Below are 25,774 nucleotides of genomic sequence, written 5' to 3' on the forward strand. Positions count from 1 at the left end.
AAAGTTTATAATATTGGATGTCAGGCTGAAGAGGGGCTGCTGTCTCTGGTTCCACAGTGGCTGTTAAAACTTTCATGAAAAAGGTATTACTCTGAACCTTATTTCTTTTCTGATTGCATAGAATCATAGAATGGTTGTAGTTGGAAGGGACTTTAAGGATCATCTAGTTCCAGCTCCTCTGCCCTGGGCAGGGACACCTTCCGCTAGACCAGGTTGCTCCAAGGCCAGGTTGGGTGTTTCAACGCTTCCAGGGATGGGGTGTCCATAGCTGCTCTGGGCAACCTGTGCTAGTGCCTCACATTAAAGAATTTCTTCCTAATACCTAATCTAAGCCCACACTATTTCAATTTAAAGCCATTCCCCCTTGTCCTATCACAGTGCTCCCATGTAAAAAGTCTCTCAGCTCTCTTGCAGCCCCCTTTAGGTACTGGAAAGTGCTTAAGGTCTTTCCAGAACCATCTCTTCAGGCTGAACAGTGCCATTTCTCTCAGCCTGTCTTCATGAGAGAGGTGCTCCAGCCTTTGGGCCATTTTTGTAACCCTCTGACTTACTTCTACAAGTCAAAATCCTTATGTTGGGAAACCCAGAGATGGATGTAGTATTCCAGGTTGGGTTTCACAAGAGCAGGGTGGAGAGCGAGAATCAGCTTCCTTGACTTGCTGATCATCTTCTCTTGATGCAGCCCAGGACATGGCTGGCTTTTTGAGCTGTGAGCACACATTACCAGCTCATGTTGAGCTTCTCATTCACCAAACCCCCCAGGTCTTTCTCAGGGCTGTTCTCAGTCCATTCTCTATCCAACCTGTATTTTTGCTTGGGATTGGCTTCACCCAGGTGCAGGACCTGGCACTTGGCCTTGTTGAACTTTGTGAAGTTCACACAGTCCCACCCCTCAAACCTGTCAAGGTCCCTCTGGATGGCATACCTTCCCTCCAGTTTACTGACTGCACCACACAGCTTGGTGTTGTCAGCAAACTTGCTGAGAGTGCACTCGACCCCACTGTCCAGGTCACCGACAAAGATGTTAAACAGCACTGGTCCCTGTACTGACCCCTGAGGAATATAAGTCATCACTGGTCTCCACTTGGACACTGAGCCATTCATCACAACTCTGAGTGTGGCCATCCAGCCAAACTCCTATCCACCGAGTGGTCCATCTGTCAAATCTGTGTCTCCAGTTTAGAGACAAGGATGTCATGCAGGACAGTGTCAAATGCTTTGCACAGGTCCAGGTAGGTGATGTCTGTTACTCTTCCCTCATTCACCAGTGCTGTAACCCCACTGTGGAAAGCCACCAAATTGGTCAGGCATGATTTGCCCTTAGTGAAGCTGTGTTTGCTGTCACAAGTTGCCTCCTTATTTTCCACATGCATTAGCATAAATTCCCAGAGGATCTGCTTTGTCTTCTTAGCAGGCACCAAGGTGGGACTGACCAGCCTGTAGTTCCTTGGGTCTTTTTTTTTGTGTTTTGTTTTAAAGGTGGGTTTACATTTCCCCTTTTCCAGTCAGTGGCAACTTGGCAACTAAACCAGACTGCCATGGCTTTTCAAATGTGATGGACAGTGGCTTAGCAACTTCATCTGCCAGTTCTCTCAGTACCCACGTGGGTAGGGAAATTGCTAGGGAATAACTGTCAGTATGCTTGAACAGGAGAACAGAGAGTGTGCAGTTCTGTGGTTGCTGACTGACTAAAATGATAACCAGCTCTGAGGGAAGGAACCTCAGTTTCACATCATGACCTCGATGCTTATGTGGGTAGTGAATGAGGTGTGAATGTGTATTGACATAACTATGTCTCATATGATGAGAAATTGCAAAAATTTAGTCCCGGTTCTGGAAGGGCTGTGTGGAAATGAAGAGCTTTCTGATGTGCTTAAAATTGTTGTGCCTTCCAGAAAATCATCCAGCTACTGCACGCAGTTAAGGACTGAATTAAGTTTTTGTTACAATGTAGCACTGAAAGTCTCTGCACCATTGTTTATCCCTATAGTACTGGTTTTGTGTTACTGTTTTTCTTTGAAGTTAGTCTGTAGATACAATAGTTGTTCAAAAATAGTCTATGAATTTTGTTTTATTGAGTAATACTTAAAGTATTTTAACAAAAGGCTGTAATTAGATGGAGACAGCCGTTTCCTTTTTGCTACTGCAATGGCACGAGTGCTTCATACTGATGCTATCACTCTACTTCCAAATTGTCATCTGGTTCCTGGAATGTGCTAAAATCACATTTGATTGTTATCACTCACTTTGTCCTTCATTTATGGCATACTATGTTATTCAATAGCCAAATAACAGCATTCTGTGTGTACTGTGACTTGTCCGGATATAGCAGCAAGCTGGAATGAAATAAAGCTTGTTTCTGTAATGCTCAAGGATGTCAGCATTATGCTAGGAATCCTGCATCTCTACATAATTCATGTTTAATCAATGCAATGCTGTTAAGGTTTACCTGAATTTAAGTCTTAGTTATAGAAATAGAAGTAGTGCTGAAGTGTTTGATTGTTCATGTTGACAAGCATCCAGGGACATGGATGATGCCAAAAGGCACATAGGTGTATTCTAACTGATCCATAGCTGCAATACAATTTGACACATCCCTGAAAGACACTTCTGAGTCCCTTATTGGCTAGGCTATAGAAACAAACTTTTTTTGCCATGCAAGATAAATGCAGATAAACTTACATGTTTTCTCTATTTTCTTCTAGATAGTGTAGCATTGGGGAAGGAGTTGCACTTCTTCCCCATTCTGGGGTGAGGGCAGAGAGGGTGCCGGGGAAGGTCAAGACAACGCTTTTGATGAGTCATCTTTGAACAGTCAGAAAAGGTGTAATGTACAGGCTGCAGCCTCGGGGGGTGAGAACACTGCATTGGGCAGGATGTGGTGGGCAAGGGTTCCAACATGAAAGCAGTCTAAAACAAAACCAAATAAAATACCAGACACCAATATTTTTGCCCTATGCACTTAGCTGTGTTTTGCACCATCATGTTCCACGGTTACCACAATCAAAGGAAGCTTTTTAGTTTTCACCGATGTCCTTGCCTTTCTCTCCTGTGCTGCATTGTCTGTGAAAGGAGGACATGCAGTGCTGCTCTTGCTCAGGAGGAGGAGGATCTGAATCACCCAGTACCAAAAATGGATTAGCAGATTAAATTACATTGAAGTATATATGCAGGACACTATTTCTGCCTGTCTTTAATTTGCATATACATTATTCTTCTCTTACTTCAATCACAGGTTGCCTGTTCAGTGGCATTTTCTAAAGTGACCTGGACAGATTAAAAATGCATTTGGGTTTACTTCTGGATCAGCCTTTGTTGCTGTAGCTGTGTGAAGACATTAGGAAGAGTCTTTTCATTTAGGTGTAGTAATAGCCATTCTCTCCTTTCATCTGCTAGGCACCTGAAAACATAAGTAATGTATAAAAAGTGTCAGCAACCAAGGCATGGTACTCAAAAAAAATTACTTCCTAGACCACTGTTAACTAAATACCTCCCTCTTACTCCCTTTTCTCAGTCAAATTTTAGAACTATTTTCCACCCTGTTAACTAGCAATACATCCTGTCACCTTACTCTGAAAGATCAGTCTTCAAAGGGATTTGACTTAATGTCCACATGAGACCTACCTGGGCAGGTCTCAATCACAGCTTGCAAACTAGCAAAAAATTTGCTCAATCTCCAACCATATCAAGTGATTACCAATGCCATCATTACTTACTGTCTTTGGTCTTAGAGTGTTTCCTCCTGTGACATTGCTGCTTCTTGTGTCAAAATTGAAAGGATGTTTCCTGGTAATGCCTAAAGCTTGTTGAAAGACCTGAGCTGCACAGCTTTAGGGTGAAAGGAAAAAAAAAAGAATGAACCTCCAGTTGTGAAGACTCAGCATAGCAGCAGTTGAATAGTGCTTTGTTTAGTCTGCAAAAAGCAGTTAATGGATGATCTTGACAGAAAATATAACAAAACTATTTGCAGATAGTTGCAACTACTCACAAAAATTGCCATTATCTCCAATTTTTGCAGTTCTCTCCATGCCTTTTCAATTCATAGTAATGAGTATATTGGCATTTATTCCTGCAGCAGGAGACATCTCAGTGAAGCAGAAGATTCCTGCTGTTCAAAGTCTACTTTATGATATGTGACTATCTGCCCGACAACTGTGTATTTTCTGGCCCTGTTGAAAGCCAAGATTAAAAGGTGTGGATGGGTGTTAATGATCTGTACCCTGAATTCCCTAGTGAATTCTAGTCTTCAATTTCATAGGTTTCTAAAAAGCAGAGTTGCAGCCACTTAATGCCGACCCTTCAACCCCTAAAAAAAAAAATCCCCACTGACTCAAAGGATTGGCTTGCTATCAGCCTTGATGTGATTTAGCCCTGATTAGTATCTGTACAGTGTGGTGTGACTGTACCAATTCTTAACCCTATGCTAATCTTTCTCACTAACTTTAGCTAAAAAGGTGAGGGTATTTTTACTGTGTAGCTGTAATCCTGCACCTAATTTGTTAATTGAGACAGATATAATCCAAGATGTTAGCTGTGGTTAGCTGTTTCTGGCATTATTTCAGGGTGCATGTCCAAGGGACTCTGGCCTTCTGCTGAAGCAGCAGGAGAGCAGCTGGCAGCTGCCCAGAGCGTGCAACTACCCTGTTTGGGCAGATGCATCAGATGTGTCCTGAAGCAGGGGCTTGAGAGGATTGCCTGAACAAAGATCACATGACCCCAGAAAGAAGTGTAGAAACTTTTTGTAGAAAGTTTTACATTACTGAGACACGCCATGACCTGAGTGCATTGGAGAGGGAAGAAAATGTGAAAATGGAGAAGGAATGGAGAAAACACCTAGAGGCTCAGGCTGCTGATCTACAGATTATTCTTACAAACTGGCTGAAAGTTTAGTCTACCTGGGTAATTCCTGAAGTTCACACAACCTGTTTCAAAAACACCTTCCCCTTTACAGTCAAAACACAGCTCCTGCAAGTAAGAGTTGCCATCCCTATACAGATAGGTCTGACCAAATGCTATAGGCCTGAAGTCAGGCCAGTGGCATAATGCAACTCAGTTTAACAGAAAGGACAAATCTTTACATGATGCAAGTCTGGATTGCCTTATCAGAAGTACTAGTATTAATGCTTTTAAAAAATTAATTTACCTCTTTAATATTGACTTGTTATCTGGAAAACAACTTCTTACACTACTTGTACTACAACAGCTCTGCAGTCTTCTGCCGTTTTGAAAGGAAAAACAGAAGCAAACTTCACAACATTCATTAAATAGTACAGACATAGGAATTAAAATAACACAAGTGAAAAGGTAGCTACAATACACTGCAGAGTTTTAACACGTTTCAGGCTAGGTGTCTATAGTTTGATGGAGCTCCTATGTTGAGCATAGAGAAATCCAAGCTCCTCAGCCAGATTTTCCATCTCTGCATCATCTTTAACACTAGTAACTCACTGCTGGGAAAAAAAAATCATCTCCTTTCTGTCACAGCTGCTCTTCTTGTGCTCAGTAGCATCAATGTGACTTACAAGTTTTGCACCAACTTTTTCCCTGAACTCGATTGGCTTAAAGCCAGAGAAACCAAGTATATTCGTGCATTAATTAAAGATATCTCCCACTTCTTTATTTTTCCACATTGGCTTTGTATCTTGTCTTCAGCAGCATGCTAATGAGCATTTCTCTGTTTCCTGTGGCAGGAACAACTAAAATTTTCCTGCAGAAGGAACCTATAATTAAATTTGCAGTTCTTCATATTCTTCACAGAATGGAAATAAAGCTTGAAAGATCATTGGGGTTTTTTCCTGTTAAGTTACTAGGAATTTAGGTATTGCCCATCAATTTTGCTGCATGTGTTTGTTAGACTGAAAGTAGGATTTTAATAACAAAGAGAAAAGCAGCAACTTCAGACAGTTAGAAGTAGAAATCCCTAATGAAGCTTTTAAAACTGCATGAATTACATAAGCATTACATTTAAAAGTTACCTAACAATCAGCTGAGAAGAAAGATTTTTGTTAAAGTTTTAAGTTCCAGGTTAATTCAGTCAAGGATTAGAAAGCTCTCACTGCTGTCTTGATAACCTCTAAAAGCACCTGCAATCATAGGCATATATCTAATTGAATTAAAAGGGTAAAGTCTTGTTCGACAGCCCCACATGATTTCCAATTTAGCTATTCCAAGGAGAGAACCACTCCTGAAGCCTGTTTTCCTACTACTTGGGATCCTTTGTTTCCCAGTTGCCCCTTCACCTAAATGCAACTTTCCTGTTATTTTCTGTGGTGTCCCTACAAAGCAAAAGATAGGACAAGTTACAGTTTAAAGCTGTTAACTGGAGAGTCGCTGTGTTGTGCTACTTCAGCATTGTGGTGTAAGAAGGCATATATATATATGGCTTTTGAGTTTTCTGACTTTTCCTGAAGGTTGTTTAAGGTCCTTGTCTTCTACCTAAATGTTTCCATTACAGATGAGGTCTTCTCTTTTATATTTTGCTTAAGTTCCCTATTGCTTCAGAGATTAAGGAGGGATTCAGAGACATAGACTCATAGCTCACAACCTGTCTTTACCTGCAGTCACATTCCTCTGGGTAACTGCAGCTTCCAGGTCATAAACTTGACATTGCAGTTCGTCAATCTGCCTCCCATTTTAAACTGCACTCTTGGGTTAACCGGCTTCCTGTCTGAAAAATGGTAAAAGGATTAATGGCAGGGACAAAAATTCATCTTCCAACAGCTCTGCCTCAAAGCAGGGGCCTAGATTTAAAGGAAAGATATTGTTGTCCTGTGCACTCATGTGAATGAGAGGCCATCCATTCTTTCTGGTTGAAATAATCCATAATTACAGCTTTGCTAAACATGGAATCATAGAATCAGCTGGGTTGGGAAGGACCTCTGAGATCATCAAGTGCAACCCTTGATCCACTACCACCATAGTTACTAGACCATGGCACTAAGTGCCACGTCCAGTCTCTTCTTAAATACCTCCAGGGACGAAGAATCCACCACCTCCCTGGGCAGCCCATTCCAACGCCTGATTACCCTCTCTGTAAAGAATTTCTTCCTAATATTCAACCTAAGTCTCCCCTGGCAGAGCTTGAGACCATGCCCTCTTGTCTTACTGATAGCTGCCTGGGAGGAGAGATTGACCCCCACCTGGCTACAACCTCCTGTCAGGGAGTTGTAGAGAGTGATGAGGTCTCCCCTGAGCCTCCTCTTCTCCAGGCTAAACAACCCCAGCTCCCTCAGCCTCTCCTCATAGGACTTGTGCTCAAGTCCCTTCATCAGCCTGGTTGCTCTTCTCCGGACCCGCTCCAGCACCTCAATATCCTTCCTGAACTGAGGGACCCAGAACTGGACACAGCACTCCAGGTGTGGCCTCACCAGCGCTGAGTACAGGGGAAGAATCCCTTCCCTGGTCCTGCTGGCCACACTGTTCCTGATACAGGCCAGGATGCCATCGGCCTTCTTGGCCACCTGGGCACACTGCTGGCTCATGTTCAACTTCTGTTGATCCAAACTCCCAGCTCCTTTTCTGCCTAGCTGCTCTCCAGCCACTCTGTGCCCAGCCTGTAGCGCTGCATGGGGTTGTTGTGGCCAAAGTGCAGGACCCAGCACTTGACGTTGTTGAACCTTATCCCGTTGGAATCAGCTCAACTCTCCAGTCTATCCAGGTCCCTCTGCAGAGCCCTCCTGCCTTCCAGCAGATCAACACTCCCCCTTAACTTAGTGTCATCTGCAAATTTTCTAATGGTACGACTCAATCCCCTCATCCAGATCATCAATAAAGATGTTAAACAGGACTGGGCCCAGCACTGATCCCTGGGGAACACCACTGGTGACCGGCCCCCAGCTGGATGCAGCCCCGTTCACCAGCACTCTCTGGGCCCGGCCATCCAGCCAGTTCTTAACCCAGCACAGAGTGCCCCTGTCCAAGCCATGGGCTGCCAGCTTTTCCAAGAGTATATTATGGGAGACAGTGTCAAAGGCTTTGCTGAAGTCCAGATAGACCACATCCACAGCCTTCCCCTCATCCACCAGGCGGGTCACCTGATCATAAAAGGAGATCAGGTTGGTCAGACAGGACCTGCCCTTCCTAAACATGTACTGGCTGGGTCTCATCCCATGTCCATCCTGTAGGTGCTGTGTGATTGCACCTAAGATGATCTATACCCATAATCCCTCTGAATGCAAAATACAACATGAATAGTGCAAATTGACATTCTCATTATTGTTTAATAGGAATCTGCATTTCAGGCATTGCTGGAGGAAGATAATACAAAGACCTTTTCTGAGTGTTCTCTGTGTGTAGCCCTAATTATACAAGGTCCTGCATTCATTTTCAAGGCAGATTTATGTGAAAAAGCCAGCAACTCTTCCTTTACCTCTCACACACAGACTCCATAATTTGCTAATTAAATTTATATTTAAAGTTTGTTAGTGTTAATGACCATGTAGGTGCTAGCTGCAGCTGGGGCTTTTGTGTGGTAGTAACTATTTTCCTTTCTGCTTTCGTGAAGGCTGATACAGGTGTTGACACCCCTGATCTCTTGAAGGGTTATTTTCTAAACACAGCAAAACAGTTCAGAGCCACCAATGAAATCAGTGGCCTCGTGTCTGCACCAACTGCTATGGCTGTGTAAAAGTCTCTCATAAGATTTTGTTTAGAAAACATACCAACAGCCTGAGAAATTATTCCCAGCAGAATGGCATTTGTCATCCTGGCTCGGGCAAAACAAACAGCTCATGCTTTTTCACCTTGATGCTTGAGAAGATTGAAGACAGAGTATACTTTGCTTGGTTTAGAGGAGAGGCATTCAGTTACATTTACAAACCTCTTTTTTCTATAGACCAAGAAAGCAAGGGTAAGAGGCAGCAAAGTTGTCAGTAGATGGATTAATCTAGTTAAAGTTCAATCAAGTGGTTTCTAAACAGTATGTTTTTTCTGCAGGCTGTACTACAAAAGAAGCACTGCACATTTCACAGCCAAGGGCCCACTCCACCAGCTGTGCTAAACAGAGATTGTATTTACTTGGCCAAATCAGTTCTAAAATTGAAGTAGTTAAAGCTCCCCAGCTCCTTTTATATCCTTTAAGAGTGGATCTGATTCCAGTTAGACTACATCAATGATTAGCAATGCAATAAAAGATTTAAACTCAGTACATCAGTTCAGTACAATGGCATCAGTTTTGTGAAAGCTAATACCATTTCTGTGGCCAGACTGGATTGAAGCAGTTCCCTTCCCAATACAGTCCAGAATTTGGGGAACAATGTTGTAATGTATCTGAAACAATGTGACACAGAGGTAAGGGCAGAGGGTTTATGTCCAGTGCAGAATAGATAAAGCAAAAGGACAGCAGTTTGTCAGCTCTGCAGCACTGGTGCCAAAGCCTGGAAAATGTCACAGGGAGAGCCAGGAAAATGACAAGCACTACAGCCCCAGGAACATGACCACAGCACGGAGGCAGAGCCCAAGTGAGGCTCCAAAGCTCCTTGTTTAGTCTGGTGGCAAGAGTGATGGTTATGGCAGAGGCCTGGGGCACACAGCTAGGAGACATGTAGATCCTCCAGAGCCACCAAACCCGGCCAGTTCCTGCTCTAGCTGCCACACCCCCCAATCCCCCCAGAGCTGCTAGCATGTTCCATCTGACATCATACACCCACTCCCTCTGCACCAGCACCTTTACACAAATTCTTAGGCAGTTTACCTGTAAAATATGGAGAATAGAATAGTCCTTACTTTCTAGAGCAAAGGTACTGAAATGGGCTCAGGAAGGCCCTGAGAAGTATCAGAAACACAAGATGCCACCAACAAGTGGACCATGACCCTAAAGCCCCCAGCAGGCAGGGCCCAGCAGAGTGCTGAAGTTCCTGCTGCAAGACATTCACCCATAGCACTCACATGGCTACAGTGAAGCTCTGAAGTTCAGGCACTTGAAGGCATACTCTGAGATGGTCAGGCAGTGTTAAATGTTGAGACCTCTCTCCAGAAATGCTTATACTTCTATATTTCAATTCTGTGATAAGAGTTTACCTGCTGCTTTTTTTACGTGACCCCTCTTCACTGAAGATAGTATGTTTTAGGAGGTTCTTCAGCTTCCCTGGTTAGGCATTTTACTCTCTGCTCTTTGTCTTCCATCTGGGAGCATCTTCTCCATGTTTTTAGCTTTCATTACACAGACTACTTGTGTCTTGGAAGGTCTTGTCTTGTATGTTCCTCTGTACTACTTCCAACAGCATTTTTTTCTACAACATACAATTATAAAATCTTCAGAGTTCAGTTGCATTCTCCCCAGTTTCTATACACACCTTTTTAGATTTCCTTTTAAACCCTGATGACCGGTCCTCAGCTGTCATGCTCAGCTGCACTGAATGAGGAGAGACCCAGTTGCACATGGCTTGGTACTGAAGATAACAAAATGTTGGCAAACAAATCTGAATTGTCCTAATATCTAATGAAAGGACCCTAGTCAGACCTAAACCCAAACTAAAATCGTGGTTGTGGGAACAGGGAGCACAATGGAAGGGTAGGATGAGTAGAAACAGAATGCTGTGTTCATACCATTGCTCATTAGAGAGAGAAGTATCAAAGCAACATGCACATGTACAGCTCGTTCAGTTGCAAATAAACAAGAAGGCAGTTGCTTCCAATTTCTTCACGCTGCTGTAATCTGCTTTCTGCAACCAGCCTTTGTTCTGCACGTGAATGTTGTTTTTGAAACAACGTATAAAGAAGGGAAGAGGGGAGATATGGGCACAACTTTTTCAAATGTTGTTTGTACATGGTTTCTAGAGACAGACAGACAGTATGGCTACATACTGGAATCTGTACCACATCAAATGCCACCCAGATCAGATTAAGCCCTTTTGTGCAGCCAAGGGTTGTGGGATGGACTTTGCTATTGGTAAAAAGCATCATCACAATGGTGAGAAAGAAATTAGGAAGAAAAGAAACAACCAGAAGTTGATGTCAGAAACCAAAAGAAAACAAAAACAACAACAAAAACTGCTGCCAGAAAGATGGCAGTTCCAGTGGGTCTTCTGGAAGTAAATTGACAACTTGTCAAGGAAGAAAACCCATCTATTACCAAGGGCAACTCCACTCTTCTGAAAAATCTGAACACAAAGAGCTAAAAGCAGTCACAGCCCAAACATTTTTCACTGATGAGCTCTCTAAGCCTTACTAAGGTTGGAGTTTCATAGATTGATAAGCTCAAAATGGAACAATCGAGCCATCGGACATGTTTTTAAATATCATGTTTACTACCCTTGTACTGGAATGAGCAAGTAGGTTTGGCTAAACCCTGTTTTCCAGGGAGGTATCCAGTCTTGATGATACTCAGTCATATTGTCATTTCCACCATTAATCACATTTTGAAAACATTGTTTCTAATTCCTCATTTTCAGTTTCTCTGGCCTCAACTTTGAGGCATCGCCTCTTGTTATAGCTTCCCCTGAGAACCTTTAAATGTTGGATCTTCTCTCCCAACAGAATTACCTGTAGACTGTAATCATGTCACTCTTCTTTCAGGTGGCCTAAACAGACTGAGCCCTCTGTTAGAAAGCATTTCCTGCAGCCCTCAAACAATTTTTGGAACTCTTCACTGCATTCTCTCATATTTTTCTTCATCTGTTTCAAGTGGTACACTCTGGAACCAGCAGCTGCGTTTCTGTGTTGTACACAAAGCTACCAACTAATTTATAATACCTGTGCACTATTTGCCTTTTTATAAACTAAGAGATTGCAGCATCCATCCTTTCCAGCACCACACTACACGGCCAGTCATCTGACACGATCCCTGTCCTGTCCAGGGGTGCAGTTGCCCTGTGCTGTGCAAGCCCAGCTTCCATTTGTTCTATATCTAATCAGGCACTGAAATACTTCTCAGAGGGATAACCAAGTTTTCTGTGTGATTCTGTACTCCTGCTCTGCCCATAGAGTTATCCACAAAATGTCCCTTATCAAATTCACTAACATTGCTCCCCAAATATGTAATTGGTTATTTTTATAATCTATAATTCTATATTTATTTCCAATCTACTTACAAAAATGTTGAATAGTGATAGTTCTGCTACCAACCCCTGTAGGAATCCATCGGAAATCAAGTTAATGAAAATGATGCATTTTCATTTGTCAAAAAGTCTAGCTCTCAATCCATTTAGCATTTTTATTGGTATTGTATAATAATAAAATTTAAAAATACAAAAGTTATGTGCTGCTAACCCACAGGACCCTTCCAAATATATATTACACATCTAGCATTATGTTTATGTATCTAACTTGTAATCTTATCAGCAGAATGAAATGAGGTTGGTTTGATTAGACTTATTTTCCATATAATCATGTTGCCTGATGTTAAATATATTTTAAGTGAAGGGCATGCTTTTCAGTCTGACTTTGAGGAATGGGCCATTTCAGCATGGGCAGCCATACATAGAAGTGAAAAGCAGTTTGCTGTGGCAGTAATATATCCATGAAGACGCTCAGATGGAAAAAAACCACAAAACCAAAACCAAAAACATGTAATGAATTTTTTTCTGTATTTAATGGCAACATATCTGAATGTTTCCTTGAAATTTAATGATTGGTTAGAAGACTAATAACCTCAGGATCTGTAACTTAGTTTTTTTTAAAATCCGTGGAATAAAATATTGATAGTGTCTTTTACTCTACTAAAACATGTATCTGGCACTGCTGATGACATACATAAATGTAATGCCTGTAAACTGTCGTTTTGGTATGCGACTCTGACTTTTTCCAAGATGCTACATTTTTTTCCCTAGTTCTCTCTGCCTGTGATGGTGAAAACACTTACATGAACACATGGTTTCAATGCCATAAAATACATATCCAGCTTTAGTAACTATATTATGCAGTTAGGGTTTTTTTAATCCGTTTCTCTCCTGGAATAACAGTAGTCAAATTCTTCATTAAAACAAGTGAGATGGACAGAAGAATCCAGGAACCGTTGAATTCTGATACCAGTTTATGTGGCCTTTTCTTTAGCTTGGCAATGTCTGCTTCAGATTTCGCAAGAGCTTTCCTTACAGACTTGAGCTGCCTCTGAAACAAAGTCACCTTCGAAGTTCTGCCATCATCACAGACCCTCATTTGTTTTTTGTTTTGAATAGCTTACTAAAAGCAGAAAGCTCATAACAAGAACAGTGATGAGAGCAGTTGTTTTTCTCTCTTTTATAGAGAAGTGGGTTTCTTGAAAAGTAAATCTCTCACAGATTTTGACTAAAGTGGGATTGAATGGTTTCTATCTTCTAACAAAAGCTGGATCTTTTCTAAAGCAAAGTCGGGAAGAGGATGGACAAGAATGGTCCTTTAAAGTAGAAAACGTAGAATAATCTTTCATAGGGGTACAACTGCACATCTGTAATTATATTCATATGTCAGCAATTCACTCAGAGCAGTGCAGAACACAAAACATAAAAATGTGTGCGATGAAGCTTGTTTTCCTTCTGGGCAAAGTCTCTTTGCTTTAAACACAAACATAAATCTGTAGGAAGGGACTGGAGCACAGGCCCTATCAGGAGAGGCTGAGGGAGCTGGGGTTGTTTAGCCTGGAGAAGAGAAGACTCAGGGGAGACCTTATTGCTCTCTAGAACTATTGCTCTCTAGAACTGGAGTGAGGTGGGGTTGGTCTCTTCACTTCTATTGCAACCAGCAGTAGAACAAGAGGGCACAGTCCTAAACTGTGCCAGGGAAGCTTTAGGCTAGACATTAAAAAGAAATTCTTTACAGAGGGTGATCACACATTGGAATGGGCTGCCCAAGGAGGTGGTGGATTCACTGTTTCTAGAGGTATTTAAGAAGAGACTGGATGTGGCACTTAGTGCCATGGTCTAGTTGACAGGGTGGTGTTGGATCAAGGGTTGAACTTGATGATCTCTGAGGTCTTTTCCAACCTGGTTGATTCTGTGATTCTGTGATTGTGTATATACATCTTACTATGTCACGTACAGATTCAGCAACCCTTTCTCATTTTCCAGCTGTTTGAATTGAAAAGAGCAAGGTCCAGGATCCTCTGCACTTAGAGTGGGGGACAGTGAAATACAAGTTCTTAGATCTTTGGGATCATTCCAAAGTCAAACACAAGAAAGCTCTGTCAGAACAAGATGAGTTACTTTCTAATTTTAAAAAAGCCAAATTCTCCCATTTATTTTTCTCAGTTTCAGGCTTTTCTTTTAGATCCCACGAAGATAGCTCTTATTTCTTATTTAAATCCACAAATTTGCAATAATTCAATCCATTTTTGACTGAGCTGTTTAATAAAATATTCTGATGATTTAGCATCTCCTTGATACAGCACATCCAGTTTTACTAAAGTTTAAAATTAAGAAGCACACAAAACTCATTTTGTTTTCACCCTTTTTTGAGTTACCAAATAAGCTCCATTCTGCCTTGCCTTTTCTTGACATGTGCAGCTAATTAACCTCTATAACAATCAATAATCTGTTTGTTCCATCCTAATCAGACTCATTTAAAGCAGTGAGGCACTTTTCTTTCCATCCATCTTCACTTCAATTTAGTTACTTTGGGCCTTCATCTTATATTTTTCTAATTAAATTTATAAACCTCATGCTGTGTTCTGCTTTATTTAATCAGATACCAATTTTAAAAAAGAAAACAAAGTCAGCCACTCCCAAGAAGACAATCTAGTTCATTGTCACTTCACGTCTGCCTGTCTATTTTTTCATACTTTTTGGTCAGTTATGAAGTAGCACATTTTGATACAATGTCATAAATCATTTTCTGAGTCAACAACAGAATTAGAATACTATAGGCTACTCACACTTACTAAACTCTTTCTTCAAGCAAGCATCAGGAATTTTTTTCACTTTCTTTCCACTTGAAGATTACCACTATATCCGTAATGTATTGGGGAAAAATATTTACAATTTTTTCTTAAAATGTGCAGTTACCAAGAGCATCTCTAGGCTCACTATTATTCCATGAGCCTCTCCAATGTGACCACCAGTTTTGGTGAAAATTATTCACTAGTAACAGATGAAATTATAAGGAAATATCATCTTCTCAGCATCTCTAAGCTTAGCAGAGAGCTGTGCCTACTGAGTGGTTTGCTTCTAACAGTTCAGAGCCTTTAGCTTACCTACCAGCTTGCTAAGCCTGATATTTTCATCCTGTAAGAGCTGCAGCTGTTCCTGCTAAAGAAGACACTGGTAAGAGTAGACCCAAAAGGATTAATTTCCCCAAGAAGAAATGCGGTTTGGAAGTAAATACAATTGTAAAAGCATGCAACTATTTGTATTTTGTTTTAACTTTTAAATGCTCAAACTTCGCAGTTTGAAACAGTGCAGCCATTGCCAATAACTTTCTGTCACTGTGTCTCTGCAGAAACAGGAAATGTGAACAGGAAAAAAATTGAAGAAATTTAGTCCAAAAAAGCAAGCAGTGAAACCCTCCAAAATGGAGCTCTATAAATGGTGGTGAACACTATTACGCCACAGGGGGATTATGGTTCATACCATATTCATATACTTGATTCACCTTAATTACAATGTCCTTAATAAAACCAAAATTAATGGATTCACGGAAAGTGTTGTCATCAGGTTTTCTTCTCTGCTCAAAATATCAGACTTGCCTAGGGAGGTTATGGATGTCCCAACCCTGGTAGTGTTCAAATCCAGGTTGGATAAGGCCTTGAGCAACCTGGTCTAGTGGGAAGTGTCCCTGTCTGTGGCAGGAGGGGTTGGGACTAGATGATCTTCAAGGTCCATTCCAACCCCTTAACATTCTATGATTCTGTGAGTTCCTCCTGAGAACTGTTACAGAGCTTACAGAGAACCGCTGGAGGTCCTGACCCTCCTGTCAGAAGTATCTGTGCAGAGAAGCTCTACCATTCAGTGTCAACTTACCTTCTGAGCCTTTTTACCCCATATTAATTTTATCTGCAGCTGGGCTTTGGCCTTCCTAATTTCATTACTACAAGTCTGAACTCTGATACTCTACCTCTGTCCATGTTTCTGCTTGCAATCTTTCTTTTTGTATTTTAGTCCCTCAAGAAGCTCCTTGCTAAGGAAAGAAGACCAAATTTCTACTAAACTCCCTGGTCTTCTTGCATAACAGGGTAGTTGGTTATGAAATCCCTTCAGATTATTTAAAAATCAACCATCTTCCATCTGCACTTTTTCTATCTTGGCAGTTTCTCATGGATTTTGCCTATTCTCACTGCAGCCTCAGATGACACTCACTCCCCGGTTTTCCCTGTTTGTTAGCAGCAGAAGTAGGGATTGACCACAGTTGGCTCCTCTAGCATTTGCTTTTGAGATATTATCTCTAATGCTGTCTAGGAACCTCCTAGGCTTTCACAATGCTGTTTTCCCCTTCCAGTAGATTTCCAGATGAACACCAAGATATCAAATCAAAAACATTTTTCTTATCCCTCTATAGACAGATCCATCCAATTTATTCTCTTGACCAGGCAGTCTGTCACAGATTCCCCACCACAGTCATTAATCTTCACTAACATTCCTCCTTCCTCTGACCTTGACTCACAGGCTTGCAGCAGTACATCACATTCACACACCAGCTCTGTGCAGGGAAAGAACCCCTTACACAGAAGGCAATCCTCACTCCTCATCTTCCCCACTGATCCTTCTTAAACACCCTATAACCACCCATGACTGTGATGTGCACCAGCCCACCAACTTCCCATGGCTCTGCTCAAACACAGCTCTTTAACTGTACATGAGCTCCCCACTCTTCATGTGCAGTGTCCCTTTCAAGTGGAGACATGGAAGTCTCCCTGCAGTCTTCCCACACCTACACCTCTTCCATTTCCACTGGTTCCTCATTTGCTTCTGGGTGTCCCTATCTCCCAGTTCTTTGGGAGTGCTGAAAGCCCTTGTCACTCTGTTGGCATTGCAGTTATATCCTGCTTCACAAACTTCTCTGCTTTAGAGATCTGCAGACATATTTGCTTTAGACAGAAATATTTAGCCATTATCCATTTGATCTCATTTGTATTCACTGACTGAATAACATAATTTCAGTACCAGTTGAACTTTGCTCAGAAGGAAGGGATTGATTTGGAAGTACAGCCTGGAAATTACTTTCTAGGCTTTATTTTATAACTCCCAGAAGATCAGTTTGGGGGTTAATTTTTCAAAACATAAAGCTGAATTTTTTTTTTTTTCTGAATAACCCCAAGTGGAAAAAAGGATTCTTCCCCCATTATTTTATGTGACCAGGTAGCACAAGAAGAAGATAAAACTCTCATCAACACTTTTGTCAAGGTCACTGAAACATCACAGTCTTTTTCCCCTGCCCAGAACAGGGACGATGGCAATAGATGAAAATGCTAATGTATGATTGAATCTTCATGTGTATACTTCCTCAAATCCAAGTTCAACCTCTCTGATGCTCATCTGTGTAGAAAGCAAGGTGTTGGTTTCATTCAGAACTGTCTGAAACTAGAGTTGCTAAGTGTAGAACCAAATTCAGTTCAAATACATGTAGTTATTCAGGATCTACAGGCTGGGTTTGGCCCAACATTTCTGCACTTGGAGCGTTAACACTGTGGCAGCCTGACAAATGAGTAGTCATTAACGGAGTCTGGTAATGGATCACCTCCATGCTCTTCATCCAACCACTGTCCCAGACAGAGTGAAATAACGTAAGCTATCTTCAGCAAGCTCAACCAGGATATTATCCTTGTCTTTGTCTACTGACACACTTTGTCTACTGACATACTTATGTATGTCTTTACTTTAGACAAATGTTCTTTCAAGTCACCATTATTTTTAGTGGAGCCGACCTTTTTCTTCTTATAAATCATGTTGTCAACTCCTTCCCTTCTCACTTCACTGATGATTTCAAACACTAGTTGCTCAGTGCTAAGATGATAGACATCCAACTTTCCCTGCAATTACAAACAGAACCCATAAAAGATGAAGTCTGCACATATGGGAAAACAACATTCAGAAGATTTCAAAAGTCTCTCAACTACAACCAGATGGTCTTTCTTCATAATGGTTTTTCTAGCATCAATGTATCAGGGAGACAGAGCAATATTCCTCTTGCATTCAGGCATTACAAGAAATGGAAATTCAATTGTATCATTTGCAGGCAACCTATTGGAAATTCTGGGATGTGTGTATTTAATGGAAGCAGCAGCACCATGATGGAAAAGTAGGCTCTCTGGTGAAAACTGGACTCACCCTCAGGACTGCAAAAGAAATCACAACATTCCACAAGTCACTGTTGGCATTAATGGGCCCTTGGACCATCAGATCAAAATGCAGGGGATCTGATGCAGGTAGTTCCTCTAAGGTCACAGTCAGGTGAGTTTTTACAGACTAGATTGGGATGACTTATTCTTGTAAAGTAATGACATATGTAGCCCCAAAGAAATCAGTGGACTGCTTGAAAACAAAGGCATTGTTAGAGTGAGCAATACAATTATACAATGGACATAAAGTTTACAAGAAAAATAATGCAGAATATTACAAGCTGAGGTATTATATCCAAAATGTTCTCTCCACTGTAACTAAAAAGAGCTTCCATCACTCTCTCTGATGTGGTACCTGTTCCATCGAGAATACGCCTCCTCTCTCAGAGAAGGCACACTATTTTTCCACCAGACATTTTTACAAGATTCTTCTAGCAGCAGGAGACAAATGATTCACCCATTCATCCACCTGGCACACTGCAGCAATTTATTCCTTTGAGTGCTACACTTGTGGTGAATTATAAAGCAGCACAAAAAGGCTGATCGAGTATCCCCTCATATTCTGGACCTACTTTTAAATGGACACAAGTCACAAATAGGTTCTGCACTAGTGATTCATAGTTATCCCGTCCTTCTTTTCTAATCTTCTCTCTGAAGGTTTTCTTTCTCTAAATCAGTGAGCTTGGCTCTAAGAGCTGTTATTTCCATAATTATCCTATGGCACAGCCCCACAGTCTATCAGAGCAGAAAAAGTGAATGAGCAAAGCTAGGGATGAGCAATCACCATAGCCTAGGAGTAAATGATCCAGAGCTCTGAATATGTTGTGTGATACCTAATTAATTGTAGGAAGAATATTTTCCTAACTGAATGGTTTGTTGAAAATAATCCATTGATGATATGGAATAATCCATTTTGTGCATCTCTGTTGGTTTTAGAAACATTTATTCCTTGGAAACAGTAGGAAGTTCATGACCAGTATTTGAAGGTGGCAAATGCTTGAGCAGGGAGGTTAGACCAGATGACCCATTGTGGTTCCTTCCAACCTTACCCATTCTGTGATTCAATGGTTCTGTAATTCTGTGAAATGTGTTAAGTTTCATATGTACTCTTAAAATGTCTGTTTCTGGTCATCCGAAAAGAAAGATCTCCTCGCTAGTAGGTGTGAGAACTGACAGAAGGAAATGTGTACAGAGGAGCAGGAAGATCGGGGAGCAGGATTAGGAAATCCAATTTTAGAAGAAGGTCCTGTGCCTGGCTCTGCTACGTCAGTGAGCCTGGCCTCCCGCAGCATAATGTCCCCTGCCTCCAGAGAGAAAGTCAGAACAACTGTGACCAGGCTTCATCCAGTAAGCTGTGAGGTAATGCATTTATCAGAACAAATATGCTGCCTGCTGATAACCTTGTACATGCAGACCATTTAATATATGATAAAAACAATTACATGTTCCATTTGTTGATATTGGGCAATCTACATACCTTCAGAAAGGGTACACAGGTTAGCACAAATAGGAAGGTGCAGAATAGAACTTAAACAGATTTAAATGAGAGAATTTAAATTTCGCATAGGTAGGTCGTTGCTAGGTATAAATGTTTGGTTATTTTCATACTGCTAAACAGCACTTGCAACCAGATTAACACAATGGAGGAAAGCTAAAAGTCATTCTTAATGTATTACATTATTCAGATAAGAAATAGGCACAACTGCAGACTGTAGGCTCAGCCAACAGAACAATCTGCTTTCAAGGTTGCCTGGCACCTCTGCATGCCAGATCTAAGCAGTAAATGCTAATAACTTCACTGGGTTCTTGGTAAAATTTCCTGTGTCAAATTTTTTGTCTTACATAAACATTACTGAGAGATTTCTGAAAAAATTACTATTGGGGGAAAATACAAGTCTTTAGCCCTGCTTAAAAGTTCTGGTGATCTTTATTCAGAGCAGCACTACCTTTCTTCTGATCTATGTTTCTTTTTAGCAAAGAAAAGAAAAGTTGGTCAAATCTTGAGACTCTATTGGAGAAAAAAGAACAATGCATAGGATTAGACACTTTTTAGTTTTTTAACTATCTGCCATCTCATCAGATCATGCCTGAGTCTTTCTTGTGGCTTCTGACACCTCCACTGAGCATCTGAGCTTGCTCTTCAGACCTGCAGTGGCCTCTGTTAATTGCTTTAGGCTAACGAGAAGTCGAACTGAAGAGTGGGATGTCTCTTACATAGTTGAAGCAGAGCCCAGTGACATAAGGTAACTCCTGACCCTGAGCCACTTCCTGCGAGTACAAACACAGAATTTGATGGTGATGGATTGTCAAAGTGGAGGGAGAGGGTGGAGACTCCACTGCCCCCAGGCTTCAGGAAAATCCAGCTGACTCCTCCTGTATCTTTCCACTCAGCTGAAACCTCACACTCATTTTTCATTTTCTCTCTCACTCCAGCCGTCTCAAACATATGGACAGGACAGGGAAATCAGGCAAGAAGGGATGTTGCTGACCAGGCACCATATAGAAAAGGATACAGGGTAATAAAAAAACCAAAATGGAAAAAGCATGAGTAAACAGGGCAAACAAGTTATAAGAAGCCCAGAGGAGAACTGAAATCATGGACAGATGAGAATAGGAGCCCAAGAATGAAATTCGAAGCGCAGGTGCTCTAACACTGCTGTGCCAACATCCTTGAAACCCAAGCAGTCCTCTCCCTAGTGTAGGTTTCTGTAGAAGCTGACATGCCTCTAGCAGTGGAGTTTGTTTTGATGAAGCCCTGCCTCCAAGTCAGCTAATAGATTACATGGATATCACGATTCCACAAGATTGCATTTCTGATTTATTGGCTGAGTTTACATCTTTTCAAAATTCCACCTACACACAGCAGCTATCCTGTAAAACATAGCTGAAGCTGCGAAATCAAGTGCTCAGAACTTAAGAAGAGTTGGTTACGCAGCCACGATGCAGCAAGCCTGGTATTGACATTGTACCTGCGTGTCTGACCCACTTCTGTTTTCTATCTCAGACAATGCACAAGACTGAATTACTCTGGGGAAATCCCTTGCAAAGGAAGGGGCCCATCAGTAGAAGTTTAAGACAGAAAGTTACCAGTGTATCCTCCACTGTGAACGTGAACCACGGAACTACCTTTGCCTTCAGGTTATCTTTGTTTTACCAGTCATTCTGGCATGACTTTTGGCACTGAGCACAGAAACAGGAGCCCTAGAGCCACCCTACCCTTCCTTCTCAAAGGCTGTCACAATGTGTCAGTACAGTGGGACTCTGTCCCAAATGAGAGCACTAAGTACTGCCACTCAACAGACCACCACCATCACCAACCCGTGTCAGAACCATATCACTTTAGGGCTGCCAGCTCCTAAAGCAAAGCACAAAGATGCGTGGTGACTGTGCTTGTGGAGCCCAGCTCCACTTCAGCAAATTCCCAGCCAGACAGCTTGGCTTTATTTTTTTACTTAGCAACTACCTCCCACCCAGAGAAACCACCTTCCCCTGTTCTCAGAGAGTAGAATCAATGCACTGAGAATGGTAATACTTGTTCTTTTTGGTAAAGTAAATGATGCTGCTGCTGGAGAATATTTTCATAAAACATGGAGTAGGGCTTCAAGTTGCTGCACTCTCTGGTCATGATATCACAGCCCAGGACAGTGAGACACTGCTCTAAATGGCTTTTTTAAAAAGTGACCTAGGAAAGCAAAATAAGAAACCTTGTGGGTGGCCTGAGTCACAAGGGTTGCTATATACAGCATACATCAAAATGAAACATGGTCACTTTATTGTAAATAAAATGCTTCTGCAATACCAAAATGAAGCAAAAATCAAATCATTCAGTGTAAAAGTTTTTGTTCAACCTACAGTTTCACTGAACTAATGGAAAACAGATTTGTCTGGTTTTTTTTTTTTGATTGGTTCTAGCTGCAACTGTATAATGGTTGGTTTTTTCCATCTGAAGCTAAAAGAGAATTTTCAGTAGAGAAATTAAATCACCAGCTCAGAAACTGCCTGAATTGTAGCTGGGCCCCAAGATCCCTTCTCTCACAGAAAAATGTGGTTTGTGTTGTTTTAGCAGGAGTGGTTGTATTTTCATAAATATTTTCTTTAAATTTCACTGAGAAAAACAAAACCTGCTTCCTAACATTGTGATTGACCCCTGATTTAGCAATGACTCAGGAAGAAGAGTTCCCACGACAGATTCTGTGAATAAAGTCCTGCAATCCTGCATTGCGGTTGCATTTAAACCTCCAGCCCTAACTCATCTTCACATTATTACAGTCCTGAGAGCTGAAACAAACCTGTCAGAAGGCAGCAGGGCACTACACAAGTTTGCTGCCAACACTGCTATTACAAACCAACATAATCTGCATCTAAGCTCATAAGCTTAAGAAATGTGTTTCTCTTTTAGGTCACTGGTTGACAAAAAGCTTTAAGAAATAAAGATGTAAACATGATTCAGCTGTTGCTTAGATAGAAATGCAGGGTCTGTACCTCAGTATCTGATTCTTGGTAGTTTTCCATCAACTGTTGAACGAATGTTTCAACTATCTGTGGTTGTACAACTGAGAAATTTTCTTGCATTATGCTGTGTTTCCAGAGCTCTGTGGGTACAAAGGGAGAAAACAGAAAACCAGAATAAAACCCCACATCAGCGGGTATCACTGTCATAAAATATTGATCCTTCAGTAATCCCTGGGATTTGACACTGGGTATGCTTTATAGCTTAGGGCTTCTCAGCTTTCCTAAAATGTTTACAACAAAAAGTAAATGTCATTGGAAACAGATTGCAAAGCCAGTGTTGAGCAGCAATATCAAATTTGTTCTGGTAGCCAAGCCAAAATGCAATTTCATTACAGACCAGTTCTGTCAATAATGACCTGGCCCACAATTGTGTATTGGAGTTTTCTGCAAATATTGAGTAAAGAATATGGCTTTTGTATGAAATTGAACATTTATGTACACTAATTATTGCTGCCTGCAATCAGAGCCAGTGGCAGTAGGGCACATTTTTCTTACCTTTTGTTTCCACTTTTTCTTTTTTTACTGTTTCTGTCTGTAAATACCCAAATTGCCCATAACCATGCAGTAATTGTACCAGCATAACATACCTAAAATACTAAAAAGTCTGACATTTAAATTACCTAAGATATTAACACTCCAACCCAGAGAGAAGTAATTTCCCATCAGCCTGCTTCAGCCTGCCTACAAACTCCAGTGGAGAGCTGACACCAAAGGTGTTCACACAGGACAACACTTTGCTGCCTTTATGCATCAAGGCTACTTTTCACATGCAAGAATTGGGCTCACATATTCCCAGATAGGGTATTTTAATTCTCCTTACCAGTGAGGAGACAATTCTTGTCTGGCTCTTTCAGGTGTCAGTAGAGACATCTCCTGATTAATTTTCTTCTGTACATCATGGATCATGTGGATTTCTGGGCTTTCCAGAAGATTTTGAAGGTAGAATCAAGCTTAATACTAGCTTTTTCTAAATCTCTATACTGTTAATAAAGCATCTTTCTAGCAAAAAGTAGCACACTAAGCCAAAACAATTGTCTTGCCATTCTTCTCTAAAATACAGAACTTTCAGAGAGAATATCAAGGTCAGTATCATTTGAGGCTGACTGTATGCCTAGTGCTGTGCCACAAATAGTCTGGACAGAGGCAGGTTCCCCTGTTGCTTTGGGCTCTCCCAGGACCCACATCTGGTTTCATGCAAGGTCACCCACATCTGAGAGACTTCCCCCATCTGACAGCCTCCATGGGCCCCTGCTGAACTTCACTTATCGGAAACTCCTCCTCTGTGACCAGTTTGTCTGACTAGGGCTTTCATGGCTGGTACAGGATATCTGCACTAGAATCACCACATCATGGGTGCTTCACACATTCTCTCGTTTACTGACCTTGGACCTTAACTCAGCTTTTCCTTCCGCTGCTCCTGTTTCTAATCCACGCAGAAAGTGGTTGTCTCAGCTCACTGCATTAGCCCCATTCAACCTACAAGCAGGACACAGTCTCTTCCTCAGTAGTCCTACCTTTTTACATAGTTCACCAATTTTTCCAAGTTTGTAGTAGTACAAAACTAAAACTGAGGGGAAGAAACCAAGGGGTCAAGCAGATAAAGCAAGAAATAAGGTCATTATCAAGAACTTGTCTATCACCATTGATCAAATAGACCAAGAAACTCCCTCCACCTCCTACCGCTCTCCTTGGTATCTGATCATGAGTTTTCTAAGACCTTCTGAGTGCCAAGTGCCAAGGCAGACACTCTGCTCTTAGAAACAGACGAGTCATTAGCAAGCTGTATACCTCGTTACATTTTATTGCTTAAATCATGCAGCCTTTCAAACCCTTAATAGTATGACACAAAGGCCAGCACAGGGCTTAGAGAGGGAAGTAGAGAGGTCTTATCTGTGGAAGGGGATGGGTGGGAATTTGGAGGAGGGAAACAGTGGGGTTTTTGGATACAGTAGATTTAGCAGATTGCCTGCTATGAAAGAGTGGTTGCAGGTGCTGCTACAGGTATTCCCTCATGCTCAAAGGCCAGCGTAAGCAAAGCCAGGGGCAGGGAGCTCACCTCTCCTCCCAGGAGGCAATAACTGCTAAAAGCAGTCTCGGGCATCACCACAAGAGAGCTCTGTCTGTGGAGGGACTGGTTGATGCTGAGGCCATGGGGCTCTCCTACCCAGCCCCATGGTGGAAGCACAAGCTGTCGCTCACTCCACACGGAGAATTTGCACCCCTGACTCCCAGCCCTCCTGCAACCCAGTCCTGCTCTGTCTCAGAGCTGCTCTCTCAGAAGTTCAATAAATTAGTTAGAGGCAAGGACCATAGGCCTCCACTAATGGACTCAGCTTCTTCCGCTCTGGTGGTAATGACGGGAAATAGCACTGGGATACAGATACATGGAGACCAGAATGGAGCAAACCTGATACCAGCTCTTTACACATACATAGATTTTCTGTGATGGATTCAGACTTGTCAATCTAAAATGCCTTGGATTGTATGGACAGGCCCACTGAGCATTTCTTCCTCCACTGCATGACAACAGTGCTTTCCAGTGCCTTCATACACGGTTTTCACCCTCACTGTGTCATCTTGCTCTTTCACTTCCTTTCTTGTGGTTTTCGGGGACAAGGTTTTTTAAAAAGCAGTTTTCCATTTTCTGCTTTCAGAAGGACCTCTCTGATGGCAACCTTCCAGTTTTCTGTTCTTGACTGCTAGAAGTTAAGCCAAATAGGAGGGTTAAGAATAATTCTGCTACAGTTCGTCTAGCAGGCTTCCCAAATTTCCATTTATTCAAGTACTGTATTTAACATTGTTTATGGAACCTGAAATACAGGGGCGGGTCCCATGACTGAGAATAATACACTAGGAAAATATAATCAACAAACAGTCTGAATACACTGAAAGAGGGTAAAAAACAACTGCAACAAAGAAACAGAAGGTAACAAGCCTTTAGAGAAAGGCGAAAGTACGAGGCTAATTACAGGCAAAAATAAAGGTAGACAATGCAAGAGAAAGGAAAGGTAATTGAAAGACGAGGACAGGAAGAAAATAGATGGAGAAGGCAGTGACATTACTTATTTTTCCTCTTTT

The 25,774-nt window shown here is 41.6% G+C and overlaps 1 long non-coding RNA gene across 2 annotated transcripts; it reads right to left on the bottom strand.

Annotated features, from left to right (window-relative positions):
- Positions 1–2,981: 2,981 nt before the first annotated feature.
- On the bottom strand, positions 2,982–23,761 carry LOC126640600 (uncharacterized). Of its 2 annotated transcripts, none has more exons than XR_007629097.1 (3): positions 23,517–23,761; positions 3,717–3,828; positions 2,982–3,400 (listed from the first exon to the last, which is right to left on the bottom strand). It is a non-coding gene; the product is annotated as an uncharacterized LOC126640600 (long non-coding RNA). The 2 variants fall into 2 exon arrangements; XR_007629096.1 differs by lacking the exon at positions 23,517–23,761 and adding an exon at positions 6,555–6,669.
- Between the last annotated feature and the right edge of the window lie 2,013 nt (positions 23,762–25,774).

This window comes from Myiozetetes cayanensis, unplaced genomic scaffold, assembly GCF_022539395.1.
Source record: "Myiozetetes cayanensis isolate MyiCay16 unplaced genomic scaffold, myiCay2020 scf2-11, whole genome shotgun sequence".
Lineage (NCBI taxonomy): Eukaryota > Metazoa > Chordata > Aves > Passeriformes > Tyrannidae > Myiozetetes > Myiozetetes cayanensis.